We start from the raw sequence: 27,437 nt of genomic DNA, 5'->3' as shown, positions 1-27,437 counted from the left end.
ACGCATTTTTGCTTACTCTGATGGCTACCATCGGTCCGCCAATTTTACCACACCCTGTATGGGCTGTTCTCTAACCGATTAAGCTGTCCAGCTCGTCGTCGAATCCTTTCTCCCCGAGGCTCGTATCCGCACAGGCCCTCATCCTATAATTTTAGGTTAGCGTAGAAGGTCCCAAGCCCTTGGGCGTAACAGAGATATTGGTGGAAATCAGAATAACTTTGAAAAAATTTGAAGAAAGTATCGCTAGAATTTGAAACATGGTGTGAGGAAACTTGGAACTATTGAACTCTGCCGTGGTTGCACCGATCAAAGAGATTTTCCTCCGTCGCGTTGGTCTTTCCTATGGTTCTATTTGGTTAAGTAGATGAAGTGTACTCTCAGCATTCTCGACTTGGCGCTAATTGCAACGTCAAATCTCGCGGTTTCGCGACATTCTGCGAGATATAGATAGTTTAAAGAACAAAGACTTGCGACAGAGTAATATTGAAGAGCTATTGCTACACTCCCAAGATATCCACGTTTCAATCCTGATTGGAGGTGTCGAATCAATGCTAATCATTCCTGAAAATCGCTTCGAAAAATATCTAAAGAAGACGCAATTATATCGGCTAAAGTGTTCCAGTATTTTTAAGGACAGTAGACAGCAGAAATGAAGATACGCTTGTCGACTGCAGGGAAGATTGTCTCAGATAGAAAGTTGTTCAGCGACCACGCCTCCAGCTGCCAAGACTTCAGCCTGGCTCCCACCCCTAAGCACGTCCGCCACCCTTTCGCCCGAATTTATCGGCGAATTCCTTCCTATCTCGAGGCTGCTGAACCGATACGCGACAATACCGGCTCGCTGTACCTTAAACTGGGCCGTTGATCGAATAAAAGTTTATCTCGTGAGCGGAAAACCTTTTCTAAGGAACGACTTGCAGCGATCACCGAGCGGAATCTTCGGAGCCGTTTCTCGTTTCGTCGAAGCTTCCAATCTCGTCTCCGAATTGGCAAAATTTTCTTCGATTCCGTTGCTGCCTTATTTCTACCCCATCCAGACCGTACGTTCTTTCAGGTGGGACCCGCGGGTTTCCTTTTCCAGAGAAGGGCCACACGTGCGCCTTATTCCTGCAACGCTCTATAAATAATTCAACTAAAATAATATGATCCCTCTGCACGGTCGCGGTCTTTCCTTAGCATTCAGCCCTGCCTTTCACCACCCCTCACGTAAACACTGTGGTCGCTGCGAAGCCACATTTCTCCCTTTTTTTTCTCCCCTTCTCCCTAGTTTTGGGAATTGACTTCGATTCAACCTCAGAAGCACTTCCTTCCAAAAAATAATTCTGTACTTGCTCCAATAAGAGCCAAGGAATATGTATCCCCTATATGAAATTCACGTATGCATCTGTACAAACACGAGCATTCATATATCAAGCGCGTACAAACACGCGCACGTGTATTTTTTCAATGGCTGCCAGATTCTGGAATTCCAGCCTAAAAATGCTTCCATTATACTCGGCACTTGACGTCTCCGAAACGTTTTATATTGTGCGCGGAGATTTTTTTTTTTTTACGAAGCACGTTGTAAATCTGTGAATTTCAGGGTTGGCAGAGCCGACGAGGAATTCGTCTCTGCTAAAAATATCCGAGAGCTAACAATGTAATCACTGGGGGCCATTTCGCTACTCTTCATCGACGCTCGTGTACGCGATACATACAAAAGTAAAAGTTTCCAAAAGTTTCCCCTGCGTCGACCTAAATACCGACAGAAAGGGATGCTTACCCCCCATGTTCGAGCTCGAATTCGCTTTTCCTTCGACTCGTGGCCGACTTTCACCAACGAGGACCTCTCCCATCCACCCACGACTGCCCCCAAGAGCCGAATTTTCGGTGAAATCTTAGAACGCGATCGGAGGGGTCCACAATTTTTTCATACAAAGTGAAAGCTGCAACTCCCGAAAGGAAAAGACGGGACGCGCGTAGCAGCCAGTTTCATTTAGTCCTTGTCACTCGGACAGTTTGCTCCCGTCGCAGTTTACCGCGTCCCACGGCGACACGTTCGTTCGTTAAACGGTGGCCGGTGTTTCCACATGCTAGACGTGTCTTCGACGATAAAAGCGGCCCGACAGGAGATTGCTCGAGACGACGGGGTGGCGACGATTGCGCTCTGTTTCAGAAATCCATTCTTCAGTGATCCAAAATGTGTTGTGTGAAAATTCTGTGCAATGATTCTTTGTATAAATTCATACTAAGATATTAAATATCCAATTACATAAAGTGCAAGTGGTAAATTCCTCGACACCGTGTTCCCTGTCTTTCTACACATCGAAGTGTCCTAGATTCGATTCGTCGTCCAAATAACCTGTTAAGTTCTTGGATTTACGAGTGCACGAAGGATGAGACGTTTCCGTAGCACATCGTCCAGGACGGTGCGGTCTGGTGCTCGAATCCTGTACGCGTGGAGTAAATAGAGTGAAGATTCGAACGGGACAGGTCCGCTTTCTGAAAACGGTTACAATGTTCTGGTAACGCGGATGATGAAAGAGGTCCGATGACGAGTTGCCACGAGGCTCGCGCAAAGCACAGCTGCGAGAAATGCACACCTATAGGTACTAAGCATCGACGGACCGCGCACGACCATAAAATGATCGTAAAAACTTAATTTTACGAGAGGCATAATATATTTGCCACCACCAGCGCCCGACGTCGCCGCCGCCAACGGCAGCAACATCACCGTTCAGGAACAAACGTTTTAACCAGCGTCGGGGTGGAATATCGCAAACCGGATACAAGTGACACCAGTTGACGGCACGCGCGATATGGAGACGCCTGATACCGCTGACGAGGTTTGGTCGAAGGTGGGAAATGAGATGCTTTCACTTGGAGAAGGTGACAATCTCTCACGGTCTCCTGGGACTTTGATGTATGGAGGTGGAGTTCTAGATCTTCTAAATCTGATTATTTCATAGTGTTATTATCTTCGTCAGAAGAATTTAACCTAGACGAATCGATCACAAATCCCGAGGCAACCCTCCTTCCGAATTTGGCAATCCCAGGTTGCTGTATCCATCGGCAGATCAGAGACGAGAAGATGTAGCCATAGAAACTACAAAACCAGTCGATCTGGACACTCGTTTAACGCGCTAAATCCTCAACAAAGAAGCCAATCCGCGGCACTCAAGGGTAACCCTTTTCAGCCTACCAGCAGCCGGCTCGCGGGGACGAGTTCTGCCTCCGAACATAATTTCCTTTACGACCAATTAGTAGATCCAGAAACACATCTACGCCATTCGACGTAGCAAGAAGGGAAAAAAAAGAGGACGACGAGGTGGAAGAAGGTAGGGGAAGCCCGTGGTAATCTCTTAAAACGCGTTCCAAGCCCGGAGTCTCTGGACCGTCCTCGGTTTTTGAATTTTTGCTGGCCGCGAGCCCGAAGGTGGAACGTCCGAAAACGGTCGAAATTGAGGTATATATAATCAGCCAAGCTCCATGAGGTGGGTGGTCCCGACTCGCAAGCCTCGTTTAAAATGACCGCCGCGTCATGAGAACGTGAAGTGGCTCCGTACCGACTTCTTCCTTCCCTTCCTTTTGCTCCTTTCTCTCATTCGACGAGGCTCGATAATCGCGGACGTTGGACGCCGCGAATTCTTCGGCGTCGTTTTGTCATTCGCAGTCGCTTCGCGTTCCTCGTTCGCTCAATTTTTCTCGGGGCACCGTGTCACCGACGTGCAAATCAAGCTGCCAAGGACGGGAGGCGTTACCAATTGCCATCGGAATTTTGTCTCCAATGTCAACAAAATCGGTAAGCTAATCTATTCAATCTCCAGAGTAAACCGAGCGCTATTTTCGAAGCGTAAGCAAACTTTGCCCTCAGAACCATGATTAACCAACGCTTTCTTAAGAAGGAGTTACTCGTAAAGTCACGAAAAGTATTAAACATACTTATGCTTTCGAAAGTATTCCCTCGAAAGCTTAATTTCCTCCATGGCCTTTGGATTAGCTCGAGCACGCTCGGCATTTTGAATTGTACTCGTGCATTTTATCGCGTTTTCGTTTGTTTTCTTCTCATTGGCGCAATTTTCTGCTTAGAGTAGGAGAATTATCGTAATCGTCGCCGACTGGAATACGCGGTTTCAGCGTCGACTTTATCGAAGCGATAAAGTTCATTATTTACAACGCGTCGTATATTACGAGATTAAAAGAACGCGGTCGGCCGTTCCTGCCCGATTAATTCCAGTTCCTCGTGAAGTTTAAAAGTATTTCCATAAAGATAAATTTCTCCGAGGCTGCAATGTTTCCAAAATGCCCAGCCCGCCCAGCTGTCTTCCATTCCGTTCTCCGTCTACTTTTTCCACGAACGGGCGTGAAACTCGGACGGCATCCCATTAAACCGGGGGCCGACAAAGTGGCCGATTTCAAAAGTAACAAAGTGGAGAAGCGATTAATTAAGGTACTACGAGATCGTTTCTTCAACTACATTGGTGGAGCTATCGAATCAACCCTGGTTCAATCCCCCTTCGAATCGAACCCTTTCTCAATAATGTATCGATGACGTTTCTTACCTCTTGCTCCAGAAGACTAAAAGTAAACTGATCTTCGAAAACCTCTCCCCGATGTATAATAGAGTGTTAATTATTCGCGTTGACTGCCAAACAACTCGTGTAAATTTATACAAGCCTAACACTTTGATTTTATATAACTGGAAATTATTTTTGTTTTGAACTAGTACTAATTTGTCTACTTTCGCCAAATTTATGAAACCTGCGCAGATTTATTTTCTTTAACATCTCATCTTCAGAAGTAATATATTTAATTTCTTAGTGAAAAATCCTGTCACCCATATATGGATGACGTGTGAATCACCGAGTTAAACGTTATTCTAAATCGGAGCTCCCTCCACCTTCGTCGAGCCGTTTAACCGCCGTTCTACGTCGAAATTGCTGAAATTGGAAATCGCGTGTCCCGGCACGCGTCGTCTCCTCCGTCTAAGATGATTAAACGAGCCATTATAGGTGCGAGAGCAGTCCGCGCAACCGGCAATTACTTTAACGGCGCATATTAATCGGCACAATAAAGCCCCGTTACGAGGGTATAATTACAATATTGAATTACGGTCGACGTTTATTCTTGTCACGCGATATTAACGGCTCCGTTGCCCACGCGGCCCGCTCTGTCGTTTACGCGTTCATTCACAACGGGACGGGGCACACTGGATTAGCAATAGTCAAGTGCGAAACGCGTCTTCTTCGTCTAGCTCCCGCTGCTCGTCCATCTCCAGTCTCGGTCCCTCTCGGGCTTTGTTACTGCCTGTTTCATTGGCCGTACTGATGTCTCTATTTCAATGTCCGCGGAACTTGACAAACTGGTACCGCTTCGCGGAACGACTTCCCGATTTCTTCTGGCGCGTTTAATGGCGGCGCGCTGCCAACGACGATGGCACCGGACTCGCAAGAGTCCGCTCAAACACCGAATGCCCCGTTAATCTGTTCTCGCGGCAAGAAGTCGTTCGTCTCGGTCTCTCCTCGGTAATTTCTCAATACGAACCCTCTGTCTACACTGCTTCCCAGCTGTGCCTTCCGCGAACTCCCTTGGAAGCCACGAGTTCTACTCGAAAAGGAGACCTTCCACAGATGTATATTATCGATAAAATGACTCAATTATACGATCGTTTCGATTAAGCATGCGTAGAAGTGACCGCGTGGGTTCGAGAGGTTTCTTGCTTTTGTTATTCCCTTAGAGATCCAAGCTGTTCTAACAATATACGATTTCGAGGAAACTGTCGAGACCCGAGGAGATACGTGACAAAAGTCACGCTAAACTTTCCCTTCGTTATCGATGTTTTTCAAACACTCCGAGAGTCAGCAGCACCCTCCGAGAACAGAGTCTTCTAAGAAGGCCACCCGATTCTCGAAAGGCTGCTTATGCCGGGAAGGATTGCCTGCGAAAATAAACATAGAAGTTTCTAATACCGAGAAAGGCTCTTAAGTAGCGACGGTAGAGATAGGAATATAAAAATGGGTCCAGTTGACGAAATGTAAGCAGCCACAGGAAACCTATCAACTGCCGTAACAGTGGGAGACTGTTCAACGCGTAACGCTAAAGGCTATCTAACTCGCGACCTTCCTACAGGAAATTTTTTTCCAAAAAGGAACCCTGACAGGGGGGGGAGGCCGATGCAGGTACAACGGAAAGATGCACTTTTGCCAAAGGGACATTAGCCCAGTCGCCGGTTGAGTGTCTTGCACGGAAGCCCGCTTAAACATTTTATGAGGTGGTCGGCGTAATTTGATGGCCCATAAAAACGCCTAGTCTAGTTTTTCCCGAGGCATCGTCATCCGTCGTCGGCGCGGTGCCACGCGCCTCGTGTCCCTGACTTCTTCGACGCGGTCGTTTCGTCGCGCTCGGATTTATTCCTCTTTAACCTCCATTAAACCGGTAGATGCGCGGTCTAGATTAGCGAACCACGCTTAGACTCCTGTGAGATCGTCGTACCGCGAGCAGAGTCATATTTGCATTCATACAAAAGAAACCTGATATCAATTTCGAAAGGTATCTTGCGACGTCTGCCTCGAGGAACATACAAGTCACACACAACTGTATATTCAAGGTCGAAAAAGTATTAAATTACTTCATTAGCCGTGTCCGACGGTTTTTCGAAGCGTAAACTTGAATTACTCCTAGCAAAAAAATTAAAATCGCTTAACCCATTCACTGCCAACTATGAAACATCTCGAAGTTCAGTTTTGAGTCACGAATTATTGCAAAAGAAGATCGTAAATTTTCTTTGTAAAACAACTTTTTATTATCAAAATAATAACCCGGATTACACATCTGTATTAAATCTTGGCGCCCAAGGCAAAACGCTATAAATTTGCTTAGCCGCGAATGGGTTAATCGGGCTTGCCAAGCTTGTTCTTGGTATCCCACAACCTCTGCCGCTTGTTTAATTATTCATACGCTCAATCGACTGCTTCGGACAGTCTACTCCATCGCGAAACATTTCACGCATACGGACTTTCAATTTTAGTCAACGCGCGAGATAAATATCATCGACGAAGAATCCGCCAAGATCGAGTAGAGAATATCTGGTGGGTCGGAGAGTCGACCAGTCACGATTTTTCTTGACGTGAACGGAAAGTTCTCCGCCCCGGGGACCGTTGATGTAAACGAGCGTGAAGCGGGCAGCTTGGGCTGAGCCAATGGAACGAGGCATCCGCCATGATGAAAGCGAGCCCAGGCAACCCAGAAGCAGGAAACGGGAAACGTGGTGGAAATTGAAAATCGGATGGACGCCGAGGCACGGGGGACAGATGGCGACCCGGATATAGGGACGAGAGCTTGCCAGCCTGCGGAAATTGCCAGAGCTCCAGAGTTTCATCCTGCCTTCGCCAGGGTGATTCTGCATCGTCCGATAGCAACGGTAGGCATTATACACTATTATACTACATTTTCTCTATATAATTTAATATATTCGATTTTACGTCCAGCGCTGCTTCGGAGCGATTGAACAAACGACAAGGAAGCTACTGCGTCCTGAGAAGAATATTTAATTTCATCCCTCAGGTATTTATTGTTTACGGTTTATTCTACCTCCGTTTTTATTATTGCTGTATTCTGCATGAAATATTAATTATTACTCTCAAATTCGTGTCCTACGTGTAATATTTAATTCCTCTCACGTTCCCATAGCGCGACAATGGAAAGATTTATCCACCGTTCGCGTTGCTTTCGCAGGTAAAATTTTCATCCCTCGGCCGAAGAAATATTTCATTCCCTCCACGTTTCCCAGACGCAAATCACAGACGACTCCAGGGCGAGCTTTGTCGCGGGGACAAAGAAAAAGGGGAAGGAGAAGGCAAGCAACCGGCGAGCAACCAATAAGTCGCGCACCCTGGGGCGGTTGGTACGTTACATATAGCGATCCAAGTTGTGTTTATGGCTGAATATATATGCATAGCAGTCCGGCGGATCGTGGTGGCGCGAGGAACTCATTACCCCACGTCGGGGGTATTAGCATATTTAGAGGCAGTTCCCTCTCTTCGCACCCCGACACTCCACCTCGTATCAAACCCCTGCTCCTCCGTCTCGCGCTCATTCCCCGTCCTCCGTCGCCTAGTCATCCCTCCTTGCACCCCCTTTGGATCCTTATTCGCAGACGAACTCGGTGGATCCAATCTTGCGCGATTGGCCAGATATATTTATGATTAATGCATTATATAGACCATAACGCGTCAAATAAATCCATCCAATTCAAGCTTGGTAAAATCTAAATTCGAGAGGGGTGCCATAGAACTCAAGTACTTGACCAAGTACTCGAACTTTTACAAAAATTGATGCCTAATGTTTCTCCTCGTTTGCAGACTGACGTCGGCCATTTCTGGTCCAGCGTGGAACCAACAGCATGGATAGAAATACGTACTCCTGGCAGTATACGCGAATAAAATGCGAGACAACGGCGACGGAGCCACCGTAGCGGCGGACCTGGCTAAGTAATTAAGGAAGCTCATCCTCGGAGACAATTTAGCTTAATGAGAGTCAGCCAGTTCCACCCCAGCTATCTCGCCAGTCCTGGAGCCCGTCCCACCCCCCTGTTCACTCAGTTTTCTCTCTGCATCTCCACTCTCTCTCGTCTGAAAGCAGTTTCCCCGTTCCACCGTTCGTCCATCTTGGAAGTAAAATGTCTACTTTCCAGACGTCCGCCGCCGCCCCCTTTTCCCTTTTTTCGCTTGTATCTCACCTTACGATCCGGCCAAGAATTTAGATAAGAGTTTATACGAGCCCGCGGCAAGGGGCGTCGATTATTCCGCCCACTAGGTGACCCGAGCACTGCTTGTTTCGAATGGACGAGAGTTCTCCAAACGTATGCATTCATAAATGATAAATTTATCGCGAAGCTCGGATGGAAATGAAAGACGAATGTGGAGAAGTAGCGAGAGGCTTGCGAGATAAGGAAGAAGGCTTTGTTATCAGATTCCCTCGAAAATATCAATGCTCGATAATGATCGGTATTCCACGTTTATTAAACAGTCAACGGAACGTTCTCCCTTGTTTCGCAGACTTTGTATTCTCCATTTTCGATTTACTCTCTATTTTTAGTCTAGATTTAGCAAACGGTAGAAATACCTTCGTTCCGAACGAATCTTCCAGCGCTCAAACAACTCTTCCTCGAAATTTCAACGGCGCAGTCGACTTTCTTGCGAACTCTCCGCGTTCACGAATATAGACTCATGCAAATCGAGTTACGAGCACGCGTCTCTGCCTACGTAACGCGGGCTACTATAAAAACCGTATTGTATAGCGATTCGCGTCGGCGAACGCGATGGAGGTAGATGGCGAACGCTTCGCAAATTGAAATAACTCGGAGTGTTTCGTTCGGAAGGGAACTCGAACGCTAAAAATCTTCTTTCTTGAACGCTAAAAATTATTGTAGGTCGAATTATATTGTTAATTCTTTATGGAAATATAATTAAGAAAGAAACGTATGAATTATTTTTATGTACAGAGTCCAATGTCGAAGAATCGGCTGTATTCGCAGTTTATTTGGAAATACATTCCTTCCCAGGAAACGGAGTAAAGTCTGCCAAAGATTGGGCGTCTCGGGACATCTCTTTTTCTCCGCGCCGCGATAAACATTGGCGGAGATATCCCGCAAACGCTCGACAGCGGGCTTTTTATAAGCGTGTAGATTCGTTGCATCAGACCGTAGGAAAGTCTGCGTTTACATACCGGGAATTCGTGTTTAGATCGCTACATTTGCCGTTCAGCTGTACGTCTCGCAAAAGTTTACTCGATCGTAGTCGCCGCGGCAGAAAGATCAGAGAATAGATCGCGCTGGAATAAATACAAAAACCGCGTCTGAATCCTTCCAACCGATAAACCGTTTCGACGAGCAACCCAATTGTATACAAGGCGATTATATTATGCATAATAATTATAATTATTTGCTGATACTCTGCGAGACAGTTTGCTATAAGTAAAACTATGTTGCGCGCTTCAGGACGGTGCTACGTGCATTATTTGCGAGTAATGGGGGAATCGAGGAGGTTTTTAACGGGACCTCCTCGCGCGTCGCGCCGATAAAAATCAAAAGTCCGTAAAACTTTTTTCCACAGCCACGGACGGCAAGTTTATTCATACGCTCGTTGCACAGCATCGTCGAACGAACAGCGAAAAACGTGTCATCGCACTTGTTGCGTTCGACGCCCTTCGCATTTGCCGGATAACGCAGGATTACGTTTTATGCGGGAAATTATAATGCCTGCATCGCGAGGCAATTAGCTTTTAAAGAAACTCGATGTACAGTTGACTAATGAATGTTGATTGCGTACCGGATAATTTCCCCTGTATTCGCGCAATAAACATAACATTCCTTGCGATCCTTTTCTACGGTACCTATGTTGTTTTTATTTACATAGTTCGCAGGAAAACAAGGCGAAACAAAAATTGACGGAGGAATGAGAAGTCACTAGCTCCACACCCACCTCTTGTAGGGGGTGCCTCGAGGGGTTGAGATTTGCCCAAGAGAAAATGGTTACAGGGACGATGGGAGATGGTAAATAGCTCCCAGGGCAACTGCTTTGCATTTTTTTCTCCTCCTGGCGATTTAGGATGAAAAGGTGGGACGGGCCCCGTTTGAAAGGAGGGGGTGTGTATCAGTAAACGCGCTGGTGGTGGGAGATCATTGTTACGGAAAATGGATGGAGATCCGCGATGGAATCTTTTTTCTGGGAAGTAAATGGAACGGAGATGGAGACGGTGATGGAGGGTATAAAAAGGTGATCGACGCCCTTGCAGTTCGTGCGTCCATGCACCGCTGACTCCTGAGAATGCGAAGGTTTACACGTTTATTAGAATTAAGATGAAACATGCCGGTAATCGCGACGGTTTAGTCGCGGTTAATGAAACGTTCGCGATGAAACCGTAGATCAATACTGTGCGAGATTAGAAAAGGAAAATAATCGCTACACTGGAGTACTGTGACAATATTTATCTTACTCGGGGAGTATTTATTTTCCAGTATTATTTCATGCTTCATGGTAAGCAATTAGGTAGATACCTTTATTATTTGATGCTTCTACAACTCCAAATTCGAGATCGAATCGATGACTTCGTTAAAAAAATAATTTTTTATAGTGGTCTGTAGTTTGTATTATATCGGGAGGGTTCGAAGCTGCAGTTCGATCGTGGCGCCATCCCGCGAAGGACCGTCAAAGATCGATAGCAGTAAACGGATAAAGCAGGGATAGAGGGGGTCGATAAGGTCGAACTGGACGAAAACAACCCCATTTCATTACTCGTATTACGGGGATCGTATAAAATCTTGCTCAAAGACGCCGAAAGGGTGAGGTAATATAAATAAGAGGGTGGCCCCGTTTCGCGAAGATGAAAAGTTGTTCTCCCCGGAACGGAAATAAACAGCTTCATAAATTTCAGCCACTCGGCGTAAACAAAAGGGGTTGCCAGGAAAAGTGGAGCAGAAAAAGGAGAAACTGAAATGATTGATTGCATAAATTAATACTTTCTGTGTCTATCTTTACACGAAAGGATAGTCCTAGGAAGACCAACTGTAACTTACAGAATTTAGATTCTAATCACGATATTCTTGATCGCTTCCTCGAATATTGGAATGGATCCAAGGCTTCCTTTGATCGAATTCGATCACACGTCGCGACGGTAATATTGCTTTCTGTTTGAATCATCAAGCTGTTACGACTTTCGTCTAACTAAAACGAAACTAGACCCGAATAAATACGTCATTCATTGGAAGGACTATATAAGAAGAAAAAATCACCCACTCGTCGAGTTCCATCCCGTCGAGTAACGTCGAAACGTGTCGAAAAGTTATTAGAAAATACATAGCAAGGAAGATTACCGCTAATTGAGGATTAGAGCAACGAGATGCTATAGTGCTGGAGGAAAAGGTAGACAGGATAACGGGGGATTCGCGTAAACTTGTCGTCAGTCGTAAACTGCGACGTTTACATGTATCGCCGTAGCGATTAGCCGGTTTTATACGCGCGCACGCGATTCCAAACATAGGAAGTTGATATAGAAGTCTATTCTCGTTGTGTAAATAATCCGTCCTCGCGGCGCGAAAACACACGGCCCCGTAACATGGATTTTCTGGAGGATCACGGGGGCCACCTTCAAGGAAACCGCGATCTCGCGACTGTGGCGCCATCTACCCTTCCGGTAGCGACCTCTGGTTCCAGAATCCGGAGTCGTGGGACAAGTTACCCACGAAAAATCGATTTACGAAGTCTGTAGTGGATACACAATAAATACTGGGACCAAGGACGTTGGAAGGCCAAACCCAAGAATAACGATTTTGGAGCAGAAGGTGCTATTCGAGTAAGGACGCGCCAAAAGAAATGGGAAAATATCTCGAGATCAGAAGGAACAAATTTTTGTGCTTCTGACTCGAGAACACTAAAATATTTTAGATAAATGTCTTTTAAATGTCCTAAAGAATCACTGAATGTGCCACTGAGAAGACCACCAAGTACCACGCGAACTGGCGTGAAACTATAGCGTGGAAAAATTCAAGCGGCTAATTAACGAACCGGTCGAACGTTTAACAAGCGAGGCGAGTGCATAATAAGCGAACCTCTTCAACGGCCATGAGAAATCCTCGAAGATCCTTTGGTCTCAGGCGCGAGCGTGCGGGTAGAATAAATTCTGGAGCTTATTAGACCAAAACCACAGGAGAAAGGGAAAGGACGGGGAGAGACTGGGGTGGAAAAGGAAGAATACCCGCAGACGAAAGCGGGAGCGGGCGTGATAAAGAGTTGCCGTTCCAAATGGAATATGCGCGCGCGTAGAGTATACAAAATGGTGGCCAGACGCGAGCCATGTCGCGGGTGCAAGGGATGCACGACGGAGATGGGCAAAATTCTGAATTAAGTAGAAATATCCAAGGAAATGAGTAAGTATAACCGAGTGAAATAATTTTTGGCGGCGATTTTTAAACGACACCTCGAGCAACGGCTCATGAGAAATTCAAATAAACTCGAGGCCGTTCCGTTAAAACACGCACATACGGGATATGCTTTACGACATTATACCCTGTAAGTTATGAATATTACTGCTCGTACGTTTGATTAAGTGGACGACCGTCGGCGGAAAGCTCGCTCGGCCCCAGTCTCCTTCGAATCGCGGCCGCCATTAAGAGGAAGACATCCAACACCTATGACGGCGTTTACGCGACAAGACCAAAACGTCCTCGTTTTCTTTTCACGCACGTTCCCGCGAGCAAGTATCGAGGGTAACGGGAAAACGACACGTCTACCGGTCGGCTCGATGTTTCAACGTTTTAACGCTCGCAGCTCCGAATTTCTACGAACGCTCTCGACTATTTCGAGACACGGAAGACCCTGCTAACGAACATTTCGCACCACGTTTCGGATCTTATTTAGTGCCAGAACTCACTCATTCGTGAACTCCACTATTAGACGCACTCTGGCTCCACTTCATGGGCGGATCACCATCTATTTCTACGAGGCGTGTATGAAAAGTGGAAACAGAACTCATTCGCAGAGACCTAACTATCTCCTGACCCCAAAATGAATACAGATTTGGTTACCTATTGTTCGATTCGTTACTCATCATACTATCTCTCGAATATACACAACATATGTTACACAACGATTTTCATGAAACTTAGGTTGTTACAAATATAAGATAGGTATTCTTCTTTAGGAATAAAGAATTTGATTGGAAATCACACCTTTTTGGAGCTGGAGAAATGAGTACAATAACTTGGGTGTAAATACAGTCAGTCCCATAAGTATTCGTACCCTCTATGTCTACTGAAGACATTTGTCTAAATTAAATCATGGGTTTAATGTTCTCAAATAAATATTCATTATAAACATACATATGTGTATTGATTTGGAATTATCAAACCTATCATTTAATATAGACAAATTTCTTCAATAGACATAGATGGTACGAATAGTTATGTGACTGGCTGTATAAATAACTAAGAAATAAAATAAGCTTCACAGAGGTTATCTTACCGAAAAGGCGAGCCAAAATGTGGCAGGCATTCGATTCGTTTGGACGCTCCGTGCGTCGAAGGAACTGGTGGAAGGAGTGGAGAGACTGCCACCAAGCTGGCCGAAAAAAGGCACGAGATGAGAAAAAAAAGGGATCTCCCGCCAAGAGGAGTGCGCTGCAGTCGAGCACCGGAACATGGCTGCAACATCAAGTATCAACAATATTGCCTCGTGGCCTCGGTCCTTTGACATCCGAAGAATAAGACGAGAACGCAAGCCCGTATCCGCAGGCTTCCTCCCGTCCCTCCCGATGCTGGCTGCAGAAAGCCTGCTGGAATTCAAAATGGCTGGCTCGGGTTGCAGTGTGCGTGGGCAACACCGTTCCTCCGCTCTGCGCCAACACGTGTGTCCCTTGTCCGGAACGTGTCTATCTCTTCGCGTTGGCATCGCGTTCCACGAACTCTCCGCTCTCGATCGAGCTTCAAAAATGGCCTCCGTGGAAATCTCAAACGCTTGGAACGACAGCTATTCTGGTCTTAAGGCTCCGTTTGCTCTTGTCGTCTACGTCCCTCTTACCCTTCACATTTCGAACAGATTTTCTAGTTTATAGAATCCACTTCATTTACCACAAAGCAGGGAATTCTGTACTTTTGTGGTATCTCGAATTGGATTCTATTTTCATTTGCATCTGTCGATCTACCAAGTGGACCCAAGCTGCGAGCTTCTTACTCTACACGTTAATTTTCTCTCGGGGTTCCGACGCGTTGAAAAAAAAATCGCTGGCAATCAAGAAATTCCGGAGGTATAGGTTATGCGTGGTCCAGCCAGTGTTGCAGGTACAGCGTACGCTGCGAACGGGTTAGGTGCGGACCAAATCGTGATTCCCCGAAGTGGGGGATACGACGGGTGAAAGGAACAACAGATGGAGGTAGAGCCGAGAGGAGCGGATCGAAAGCGGGAGAACGCCATCCTCCAACGGCGGCCATGCTTCAGCAGAAACGGTTCCATCTTTGATCATTCCCGCGCTATCTCGTGAAATCTTCCTCGAGCTCGATCCAAAGAGGGATCGTCGCTAATGAATATTAAGGAACCTACACCGAGTTCCGTTTTTACTAGAGTTTTCCTGCTAAATTCCATAGTGGGTGTGTTCGTGCAGTGTCGCCCAAGTTCCCGGCGCCGACGTTAATTAAATCGAATTTCGTAACGATAAACTTATCGAGTCGTGCACGGATTTACGGTCCTGTTCTGGCGAAAGATCGTATAACTTTGAAGGAAATTAGAAAAGTTTCGAAAGAACTCTCCAGTCCAGACGGTTACGCATTCCAATGTTGGACGGGAATTTATGGAAAACCTAATCGAGCTTACCGAATACAAATAATTCGAGTTAATTAGATTGATACTGCCTCGATTATTGCGGAAACGAATGTTACGCAACCCCCTGTTAACCTAATGGAGAGGGAGGTATGTAAATACAATTAGCTCTGCGTTATTGAGTTGCTCAAAAATATCTATACTCAGTCTCGTAAGTACTCGTACCCTCTATGTCTATTAAAGAAATTTCTCTAAATTATATAATAAACTTTTCACATATATGTGTTTATAATGAATATTTATTTGGGAACATCAAACTGACTGACTGTAAATTCTGTAATTATTTCGCACCTGTTTTAGGTGCTGTTTCGTCTTGCTACCCTATTTCGAGCAAAGCTAAATAGAGAACTCCGTTACGAAATTCAGCGCTCAATAAACTCCAGACAATGTTTTCGTTAAACAATATAAAAAGTAGGAGAGAAACGGCTTCCAGCCAATTGGTCTTTTCATCGCGACAGCATAAACCGACGTTGTAAAAACATGTCGGCTGTGTACGTGCGACGCACACGGACGTCATCGGGGTATCCATTTTTCTCATGCGAGCAGAAACGCAACGCACCATAACCGCCTACCCATTCGACCACCCTTGGAACACGAGTATCGTTCCTTCTCTGTCTCCTGTTTTCCCTGCTATCTCGTTCCCCGCTCCCGTCGGCTATTCCGCCTGTTTCAGCGTCCCATTTTTATTCAAATTCATCGGGGAGAGCTTCTCCGACGCTGGCCGAGGGAGTCCTCGTCCGTTCATAGGCCCTCCCGTTCTCCAACGCTCTTTCCTCTCCGCTTGGCAACGTCTACCTTTCCCTCCCTCGTTTTCCATAAATTCTGAATTTTATTTAGTCCACCAGCGGCCAGCGCTTTGCGTCTTTATCCCCACGCGAGAGGACCGGTCGAGTGCATCGGCCCAATCCCATCGGTGGACGGTACCCAGGACCGAATAAAAATTTAGCAGACCCCCAAAGAAACCGCGAGGCACCCAGTCGCAGCTGGGTAGGATTCCGTAGCCTCTAACACCCGTACCTCGATACAGCCCTGAAAGGAGCAGGTCATCTTCGATGGCTGCAAGTTCAAGAGCATCGCGAGCCACGGTCTGCGCGTAACCTGACCAGCAGAATCAGGATTTCGTAAAATCAACCGCGAGTGATTTAGATAACGACGGCATTTTACTTGTTTTATAACTGGAGCTTCAGGGCCACGGTCACGCTTCGCACGGCGCACGGTGGTTGACGCTCACATGCATGGAGATGATCGAAATAATGCCGAACATCCGCGCGCCATCGGGGGATCGTAAAACAGAGGGACCGAAACGAACTCTGCGCTCATTTGATAGTTCCTACACGGCTTTCTTTCGGCCGAGTCACCGTTTAATGAAATTGCCTCTCCGTGGCGGGAATTCCGAAACCCTAATGAAGATCATACAAGCCGTGCCCGTGCTGAAATATGGCCGCTGATAGCCGATGATAAAACAAACCCTGGATCGCATTAAACCGAGGGAAGAGCGCGACGACACCGACGCAGGACGTGTCCGACCGTTAATCTCTGGATTACGACGGCTACCTCGTGAAAACGTGACTCGGGATTTTTTCTTCGCGAAGAGGAACGTGCCCGCGAAAAACGGATCACTCGGGGCTACCGGATGGCGACGAGTTTCCTTGGAAACTACTTCAGCCGTTTCTAGCTTTTGTTTACTACGATTAGCCATGGAAAAATCCCGAGTGGACACTCGATATCGCTTTCCTCCGGACCTCCGATGCCTTTCCAAAAGAATAAGAGCTAGCCGGAGAAAGTGATAGCATGCTTATTACGCGTCATAAAAGAAGAGCGAGTTATGGTCACTTTCAGAAGCGCTCTTACCGACGTTCCAGCCGACTAGAAAGGAAAATTAACCTTCCATTACACGAATTACCTTTAAAAATACTAACTACCCCTGTAACAGAATATTGACCTCTATATTAGGCACATTGCGCAGCAGAGGAATAATCCTTTATGAGAGGACATCTTACACATTTTATTAGTCACAAAATCCTTTATGTTTGCAGTGGTGTCAACGCTTCAAGAAAGCTATAAGAATTTATAATCAAGTCTAATTATAATAAGTGTAATACCAAAAAAGACACGTTTCCACAGTTAGACTATTTTATGTAACGCGATTCTTGTTCGCATACTTTGCAAGGAGATGCCGCAGAGAGCAAGGGCTTAACCATCCGAACCTAGAGGACCAGGGTGGACCAAGAAAAAAGTATCTAAAATTTCACTCACCTTCCGGCTGAAAAGATTAGGACGAAGATGCGGGTGGGGTGGGACGACGTTGCAGCGTCGTCGTGCGTCGCGACGGTAGCAGGGCGCAGGGAGGGGATGCCGCTGCCCTTTTCCCTTCCAAGGGTTTCCGCGACCCGAGCGGCTAATCCATGCCGTCCCGTTTTCCAGCTGCTGAAACATCCAATGCACGTTCAAGTCGATTTCCACGCGTACAACCAAACACATCGGATACTGGGTCTCTATCCTGGGCTTGGCCGTCGCAAACCTCGCGCACTAAACGACGGAGGTACCCGTCGCGAAGTCAATCCCAAGAAACGAACGTTTTCGTCCTGACACTCCTAAACTCTACGCACTATGATCCTTTAGGTACCATTCCTTGCTCTGTACACTCACTGCAATGCGACACGAGTGCAATCCATGTCTTTTGGAGTCTTCGACGAGGAATAACGAAGAACGGACTCTAGGACAATCGAGATCTCAAATGTATACACTATTTTTCGCGTTAGAAAATTACTGCAACACTGAAGTCCTTGATGCAATAAACTGGTGACCTCAGACGAACGTTGCTCCGATGACGCTCGAGCATCCCGCGAGCGGATCCATGTTGGATCCTTCTCCCAAGAGTAAAGTACGCACACGTGGAACCGGGAAAAAAAGGAGAATCGTTGATCCACGAGACGAAACATACGGAGACGTATTCTAGGAGCGCATCGCGTTGGCGAAGTTTCGACTGCGGCTGGCTTGCCAGGCGAGCAGCGATGCGGAGAGGAAAGGCTAAGGTTCTATACGCGCATTGGCGAACGTAACGGAACGGAAATATACACGCCGAACGAGCTGAACGAGTTAGCTGCCAAAGCTTGGCGGGTCTACACTACGCGTGCAGAGGCCAGATCGTCGGTTGGTACCGGCCAACGGGATTTACTATGCTCCAACTGTGGCTGAATCGTTCGATCTCTGTCTTCCGCTCCATCCGTCCCTGTTGGTCTCTTGCTGGCTACACGAGCCGAGAACAGAGCAAACCGTGCACCAAGACCAGACTTGCTAGCGACACGTAACAACGACCGCCTCTCTTTGCCCTCGCACACCGGCGTCCTAACACTGTAGGATGGAACCCGGTCGAAGCAGGCCAATCAGGCGGCCACCGTATCTACCTGCGGACTGCCTTCTGTGTAGCACCTGCGGCAAACGCGCCAGGGCCTTATACTTTGTAAAACGCCGGCTCGCGTCGATGACAGATCATCTCTGGGACCAGCTTCTCCAACCCCTTTATCCCCGTCTCTTTCAGTACGGCTACCTTCGTCTTTCTAATAGGTCATCAGTATCAGTATTTGTTTTAAGTGTTTCGACTATGCGGCCATAGTTATTGCACTGACGCTCTCTTCTTAATTATACGTTTGTCATGGTATTATGTATCGCTTTCAGTCTTCTTCTTTTCGTTGCTCCATAGTTTTAATACTGTTTACAGTATCTCTTACAATCTCTTACATACCGTGCCTGCATACTCGCATACTACAGCCCCTGAGGGTTAATCGATCATCAAGAATCTATACGCTATCTAACTCCAGATTTAGGAGCACAGAAAATGAAGGAGAAATTGATCGAACAAAGTCAGAAGAAGACCTCCTATAGTTAAACCATAGAATAGCTGCAGTATAAGGGCTAGAGAGGTAGCTTCCTTGAGAAGGAAGTTGCATGTTCGAGGGAGAATTAAAGAAAATTTTTATAGCAGATTATAGGAGGAACCCCTTACGAGGATTTATACCTCTCCCTATATTGTGTTTCGTAAGTCAGTTGTCTCAAGCGAATGAAGGTCCCTAAGCTGCAGAGCTTAGGTTGGACCACACTTTAGACTTTGAGCTGTTTATCAAAGACATTCAGTGGTGTAACTTTGAAAGTCTTTATAAAGTTCCGACAGGGGCAATTTCAGAGAATAAACAGAGTAGATTCCTTTAGAGTAAAAGGCCTCCAGTCTTGGAGAATCGACCACCATGATCGCGAGGGGATCCAGTTAATTGCGAGGAAGCGAATCTAAGGAAACGGAGCGGCGCAGAAATCGCGTACCAGAACGCGGATTGATTGAGTCACTGCAATTGCTTTTATTTCGTTTCCTATCCCTGGAGGCTGTCCTTAAATGCGAAACAAAGACTCGCCATTGATTGAACTCGGCTCGTCTCTCGGAAACGTTTACCTTTCGCCTGGGCGTTGCTCGTCGTGAAATTGTTCGGTGCGTCTCCTTGACGGTGCCGGCTCCGCGAGACCATTCATTACCTTTATCATCGTCGTCGTCATCATCTTCATCGTCACGGGCGTCCGTAATCATCGTCGTGATCGCGGCGAATCGAAACTTACGAGTGGTGCTCGCTCGTTCCGCATCGCACGACGCGGATCCCCTCGTAAAAATATCGTCGACCGCGTGCGGAATGCCTCCAGCAGACGTAAACAGTCGTTGCGTTTATTAGAGATGCATATTGTCTTCGTCCGTGTTAAGGCGTCTCATCCTCGATTTAATTATTTATTTTCAGTAGCGATTACGACGGGGCTGAAGGAACACTGGCGATCAAACGTATTTTTGTACAAGCATCTTTGTAGCCCGTGTGCCAGAAGGTTCCAGTTATCAGGCTACTAATAATTGCATTCAACACTATGGAATTTTGGAGTAGACTATCGTTGCTACTCGATAGAACCGTCCGAATAGGCGTCGAGGACTAGAATCGGCGACGAAAATAAACGAGCGGCCATAGTGAGCCTCGCAGGGAACCTATTAAGATATCGTGGGCTGGACCTGAGATCTCCGGATGGTTGGAACAAGCCAATCGCTGGAATCAGCATTAAAGATCTTTCAAAATTTTCGTTCGCGACGGAACGCGTCTCGTTTCCTCCGAGCGTATTAATTAAAGTATTTAATGCTACGAGGCGGCCCCCGCATACAAAGGGCAATGGATATATTTGACATTTTTATCGTCCATCTCGAACACGGTCGATCGGCTTGGTACGAACGACGACGAGGAAATATGTCTGCAGGTTGAGCTTGAAAAATGAAAGCGTCGACCGTCCGCAATTATCGCGGCTCGTGATTCTTTCGCTCGGAAGATTTACGGAACGACGTGTATAAAATAACGCCTTGTATGGAACGTCCGACTCCATTCGAGGGAAATCGAGAGAATTTGCTTTCTTTTTCTGGAAGAACCAAACGGGGACCTACGGTATTACTCGAAGTCGTGAATATTGTCTTTCAATTTTTCCTAAGGATCGAACACCAACTCCTCAAGTCGGCAGCAACTAGAGGTTCTCGGAAAGGAAGCCTCGAATGAAGATATTGAGACTTAATGGGTTAAAATGCCGGCGAAACGAACAAGACGTAAACCCGATGCACATTTCCAGCGAGCAGTTTCTGCGCGGCAAAGCGCACCGCTGCAGGTAAAAGAGTCATTATAAGATCCTCGGGCAAAACAATAACGCTGCCAGCAAGAATCGTTCACCCGTAAGATTTGTCTAAACTCGGCTGCGTCGAACAATAGCCGAACGACATTAGCGAAATGGTTAGTCAACTATTTCTCGACGAGCAAAGGTATTCAGGTAATTTTCACAACTCCCCAGTCGTATAAATAATTGGATGCGATGGTCGATTTGTCGCGAATCAAGTTTCGGATCGCTCGCCATTTCGAAACCGCTTGAAAGCTAATAAAGATATATTCGAACGAAAGAGCCCGAGTTTTTTTCACGTTGGATGAGGAACGAACAGTATAAAACGATAAAAAAGACGCTGACCGCTTAATTGTCCGCGAGATGAGAGCTGGTCGCTCCCGCGACGATTCGTCGTCTGTTTTATGTTTATTATTTTATAGTAGTGTAATCTGTGGACGGTTGGACTTAAATAGACGGCCACTGCGTTTAAATAATGACACGCTCGGCGGGTTTGTAAAGCCACGATTTATCGTTCATCAGCGTTCGTCAAAAAGGTCGTTCGAATACAAAGTTCGAGGACGATAAATTCACAACCTTAGAAACGAAAGCGTAACAGAGTGATACCTGCAGCGAATACCTGCGGAGATGTTCCCATCGAGCCATCAATTAACCTTACGACGTCTGGGAATATTTAGATGGAATGTGGCGTTCGATGGAGTCGTGTTTGTTAAGGTACTCTCAGATCTCTGAGAAACAAGGTGGCAAGGCGTATCTATTAAAACACTCACGGTCACGATCGCGACGATCGCCTGTTTAGGATGACGCTGACCGATTTGTCTTCGAAGTCAACATCGAGGCGGTTAACAAATCGGTCCACTCGCGGCACGCTGGAACAGACGCCGAAGAATCGGTGGGGGAACATAAGAGCTCATAAATGCGAATTTAAGAGACGCAATAAAAACACATTGAAATTGAGAGTGAACGTGCTAGAGCACGTGCTCTGCCGGCGAGCTTCTGTTTTTCCTAATATTCGAAACAACGAGGAAAACATTGCAGATTTTTCCTTTTGAATTTCACTGCAATGAGGTGTGTCTGTATATTTCACGTGTTTGTGTTGGTACAGAAATGTAATCTAGCCTAACTTATCATCCAAGCAACTTCTGTCTGACCTACCAATGTCTGAAACAGTTCCCGTCGCAATAATCACAGGGCAATTACAAAGTTTCGCAAGTTTTGAAATTATTCTACAGCCTTCGATGGGGTGCCTTCAAAGGCTGCCACCGCTATTACGGAAGAATGGCTGGTTTACAACGGCGGCAGAAAAAACGGAAGGAACAGTTTACAACCCCCCGTAGGCTCGCTCGCGCCCCAACCTCGTTTCCTGCTCGACGACAGGGACATTTCGGAAAGCAATAATCTGCATACTTTCGTGTACAGGTCCGAGTAACAGAGACCAGGAACGTCTACGCACGGCCACGTTGACCTCGTAAACCCTAAATGCGTTTTTGCTTTGGTCGAGGTTATGCAAAAAAGAGGTCGGGGAAGGCTCAACCCTTACGACTGTTTACCTTTTCCAAACGGTGTTTCGCCTTGGATTTGTCACGATCCAGCTTTTTCTGCGCTCGTCCTCGAGCAGACGAGCAGTCTCGAGACGAGATAGAGGTCAAAGCTTCCATAAACGCTCGAGTAATCCGCGAGTAGCCCTGAACGACTGCATTTGGGTGGCTGTCTCGAACGGTTCAAGTGGCCTTTTCATACTTTACACGCTGAGAATTGGATGCGAAATGTTTCAATCGTTTCCAAGAAGTTCCGCGAGCTTACTGGTGTAGTTTTTTGTAATCAATCATACCAAAATATCCAAACGAAAAATTCTGGTTGAAGTTTAAAAATTCTTTTGTGGTTCGAAGAGAGGAGGAGAGGAAAATTGACGCAGTGTGCTAAGAAAGTGCAAATTTCAGGGGAAGCCAGTTGGCAACACTGCGTCCCTCGCAGAGACGCAGTATCGACCGCGGCCCCCAGAGGCCAAAGCGTCTCAACCTCCGAGTTTCTCCTTCCTTCTGTAGCCTGAACAACCTCCAGGATCCTCGAACCTCTTCACCCTTTTACTGCCGCGCCGGCAAACAAGACTGGATTCCGTCGAATAATTAAAGCGAATTAAACATTCCTCGTCCCGTTCGCGACGGTTCTCCAATCGTGGAAAATGGTGGAAACATGACACCAACAATGCAATTCCTTTTCAATCGAAACGCACCAAACACTCGACAGGCTACATCAAGTACAACAAATCACCTGAAACGCACACCCTACTCCGTACCTCGCTAACAATTCCTACAGCAAGCGCGCATTATCAGTCAGGAAATCATTAAACACCTTCACGACGCCACAGCCTGTAATTCGTATGTCCGAGACGCGTGCACAGGTGTCCACGAATATTCGACATGCACGGACACCGTCTTGCGTATAGCTCCACACACATAAGGTACTCGCAACGAGGAGTCTCTACGACCAGTTTATGGACTCTCAACGTTATATCGTCCGTGTATATCTCTGACAATTCGTCGCTAATGTCTTTACCATTAGTTCCGATTGCGCCGTGTCTGCCGCGAGTCGCGGACACGTTTAACGGTCAGAAATTACGCGGACGATTCGTCGGATCGGATTGCCCTGCGTTCCGCTCGTCGGCCATCACGAGAACCTCGTTCGCGAGTCAACGAATCGAGCGAATGCAAACGGTGTCGTTCAAGACCCAACCGTGGTATGTTTTTCTACCGATCGACGCGAAGACCATCGCGACTTCTACGCTTTGATCATCCTGTTCCTCTTGGCAGTAAAGAAGAAAATTAACTCGAAGCATAGAAAACGGTTTCATGCGCTCCACGAAAAACGAACGTTCCGATTCCGTGGGAGAGTAATTGATTACACACGAACCGGGACGAAAGAAGGGTGGAAAAAAGGGGGAGAGAAAGAAGGAAAGGCAAGAAGAGAGAACAGGATGCAGGCGAAAGAACCGAGCTATCTAATGGATGCGAATATATTGCCGTAATAAATTTCGCAAAAACCCGAAAGTGGTAGGATGGGGGAAAGGTTTGCTAGCTCGACCAGTTCCACTACTCGCCCTAAGGGCACCGCTTCTTGCGCCAACGAGGAGGAAGGACGAAGAAAAGCCAAAGGAAAGCGGTCGAACGAGCGTGTAGCGAGGCGATCACGTTTCCGGTACGTGCATCGACGGCCATCTTTCCCTCGCCTCGACCAATCGGCTGGCCGTGTCCCTCGGCGGGGTTGAAACTACCCTAGGATCGACGCTGCTCCACCCCTAGGGCTCTTCCGACGGATCAATAACGACGTGCCACCCCTGACAGGCCACCCGCCGTTCCTCTCGTGGCTGCTACCCACGCGCTACAACCCATCTATACGTGGCTCGCAAGCATTTCGAGGGGAAAACCTTGTGCTATACCCGAGCTGACTTTAAAACGCGTTTGTTCGAGTGGAAATTCTATCGCTCCGAAGAAATGTTGCTTCGGTTGAACTCTTTTTTGACACAGTAAAATTCCAATTTCCGAGGTTCTCGACCTAGGAGAATCCGAATTTACTAACTTCTCATTAGGAAGACGTTACTAAGATACCCGAATATATTAAACCCTTTGGGTGTCGAGGGTGCAATCTTTGCTTAAAATTGTTTGAACCTTAAATCGATGAACTTTACAATAACATTGAATGCAAGAGCAACCTGTCTAGCAAAGGAACATACACAGAGCACGACAATGCGTAAGTTCGAAAGGATGTGGTTCGACACCAGGCATACCTACGTGCGTTTATATGGCACTTCTTATCATTACAATCAGTACAAAATACTCCCGGGACGAGACCTTTTAGAAGTAGCTCGTAGTTTCTAGCTAAAAGCGTGCCTCCTGACAAGATCGTATCTGTCTGGTGCTATGTAGTCCTGTCTGTCAGGAGACAAGGCGAGCGACGTATCCGTGAAAAATGCATGGCTGAGGCGTCGGCGCGAAGGTAGCAACGACACCCCACGGTATTCCGAATACTCGAGGTTACATGGAACTCGGGCCGCGCACGTTCCCCTCGCGTGGGACCTTTTCGGCTTGAAATGGAATTCCGCCAGCATCCTCCACCCTGCCCCTTAAGCAGGGAACATGGCCGCCGTCGGGTTTCCTCGAACGCCGACACAGGATCATCGAGCTACGACCGAGGAAGACGTGGGGTGGAGACGCGGAGAGGGCTGGTGGAGAGAACGGTTGCGAACGGGGGAATTCAGCGAGATGCCCTGGGGTTAGAAGCTACGCTAGAGCAAGGTAGACCGTCTTAATTTTAAATGCCTCGCGTAATGAAAACTTTCCTCGTTAAGGCCTCCCTTAACGTTCCGCCGCCATCTTGGCGCTGTCTAAATGTACGTCGAGTTCGCGAATTGTCTAGAATGTACGAGTAGCGTGAAGTATTGTATCGAGGCTTTGCAAGAGACACTCTATCGTCCATTGAAGGGATAAAAATTAGCGGAACCCTATCTTTGACTACGACGACTCGTACAGTTGAATACAGTCAGTCCCACAAGTATTCGTACCCTCTATGTTTATTGAAGAAATTTGTCCAAATTAAATGATAGGTTTGATGTCTCCATATCAATTTTTCATTAGAATCTTTTATTTGGAAATATTAAGCATATTACAATAATACCATTTAATGTAGACAAATTTCTTGAATGAACATAGAAGGTACGAATACTTATAGGACTGGATGTATATCGCCTGCCCTATCGTCCTTTGTTCCGCCATAATTGATGTAGATAACACAACCGTGCCCAGCGTTAGTCATCTTCTGTTTAGCTATAAATTGTAAGGGTACGCATACCAGCATCGTCCCATTGTATTTGGTTCTCCCTATCGCACTCGCCGTAATTGGGTCTCCGCTTGATTGTTCCTCGTCCTCGATAGTTCAGCCTGGTCCGAACAGTACCAAGCCAAAATCCCATGGCTGAGGTTGTCGCTTCGAATTTGCCAGAAGTTGCGGTCACGGTCGCGAGCGCAGGGCCTTCGAATGAGAGGGAACCGAGGAGGAAGCCGAAGAAACAAGAAGAGACCGCTAACAGCGATCAGCGACCGTGCATAGAAACCGCTCTTTGATTATCTGCTGGTTGCTATAATAACGAGTTCATAAAGATGTTGGGGCGCATGCGCGTGCAATCTGCCGATCTCTTTTTCCCTGTATCTACCTCTCTCCGCCGGGTTCTCCTTCGTCCGAGCCTCTGAAGTTCCGAGGCACTCACACGCTGCAGAATCCTCCATTTACATACTTATAAGCTCACACAGCCGTGGATCGAAGTAGAACCCTCCTACCGAGAAGCCTGCTCTTCAGCTTCCATTCCCTTCGTTCCTTCTCCTTCTCACTCGCGAGTTCTACCCCTAGGCCTCTCTCTTCTCCCCCGCTTCGTTCCCTCTCCCTCTTTCTTGAACCCCTCCTGTGTTTTACCTCCCAGCGGGTATATCTCCCTCGCTTCTGGTGAACGAAGACGCCGTCTGCCTCGACCTTTCCGTCTGCACTTCTCTCGAATAAGTTTCCTTCTCGTTCTTATTTCGATCTTAATCTCCATCTATATGCTTATGGGTCTGCTGAACCGTGGATCAAAGGAGGATCCTCTCGCGGCGAGAACTTCTCATCGTAACCCTTTTTGCCTGCACTCTACCTGGTCTTCTCCGTTTTCAGTTTCGATTCTTCTTTTTCAATTCTGGCCCGCTCTAGACATCCAACGTCAAACTTCTGATTATCGTAAATAGTTATCCATCGCGTAAGAACGTATTCTACCGTTCACCAGAAATCTGAGGCGTTTAAAACACGTCGTGGTTTTATTTATTTCAGCATCCACGACCGCTTATGATCGTTATCGTCATCCTTGGCCTCTCCCTTCTCGCTCCTGGCCCAACGACGTCTCCCTCCGCGCTCCTTTCTTCCCAGAGTCCTTGGTAACGTTTCATTATACTTTGTTAGCGAGCGTTTTCTTCCTCGCGACTCCCCATCGCGATCCACCTTCGTTCCGGAGCCCCAGACACCGCGAGCAGGCACGCAGCTTTACCTCCGAGGGGGATAGACGCCAACGGAGAGGCTGAGACGTCTTATTTGAAACAATGTTTCCTCCTCGCCTCGCTGCCCGCCCGTAAATCCTCATTTCAAATCCCGAAACTCATATAAAATCTCGCTGTGCCAGGTCCGAACCCTTTCTACCGAGGCTCCCCGACCTTCGGCCCGATTCCACGGCAACGCTTTCTCGTCGCCCTTCCAACGTGCCTTCGTCCGTTCCCTGTTTGATATATCGCCCCGTACGGTTTTTGCGAAACTCAACCACGGAACTGTGCGCGTCGGCTTCCTCGCGCTGAGAAACCGTCTGCGAGAGACTCCGGAGAGACTTTGAACGGTCAATTC

At 47.0% G+C, this 27,437-nt stretch overlaps 1 protein-coding gene across 3 annotated transcripts in view; it reads right to left on the bottom strand.

Annotated features, from left to right (window-relative positions):
* LOC128872126 (homeobox protein abdominal-B-like) overlaps positions 1–27,437 on the bottom strand; it is a 74,287-nt gene that overhangs the window by 23,662 nt on the left and 23,188 nt on the right. For 2 of the 3 annotated variants that reach the window (XR_008456107.1, XM_054114506.1), the window contains exon 1: positions 17,604–18,446. The gene's annotated coding sequence lies outside the window, so the exon portion shown is untranslated. Of the gene's footprint in view, positions 1–17,603; positions 18,447–27,437 lie in introns of those variants that run through there. The other variant, XM_054114504.1, reaches the window with a different exon arrangement.

The sequence above is a fragment of the Hylaeus volcanicus genome, chromosome 2 (genome assembly GCF_026283585.1).
Source record: "Hylaeus volcanicus isolate JK05 chromosome 2, UHH_iyHylVolc1.0_haploid, whole genome shotgun sequence".
NCBI classification, from domain to species: domain Eukaryota; kingdom Metazoa; phylum Arthropoda; class Insecta; order Hymenoptera; family Colletidae; genus Hylaeus; species Hylaeus volcanicus.
The sequence above is the reverse complement of the archived record's forward strand: the minus strand, read 5'-3'. Positions and strand labels throughout refer to the sequence as shown.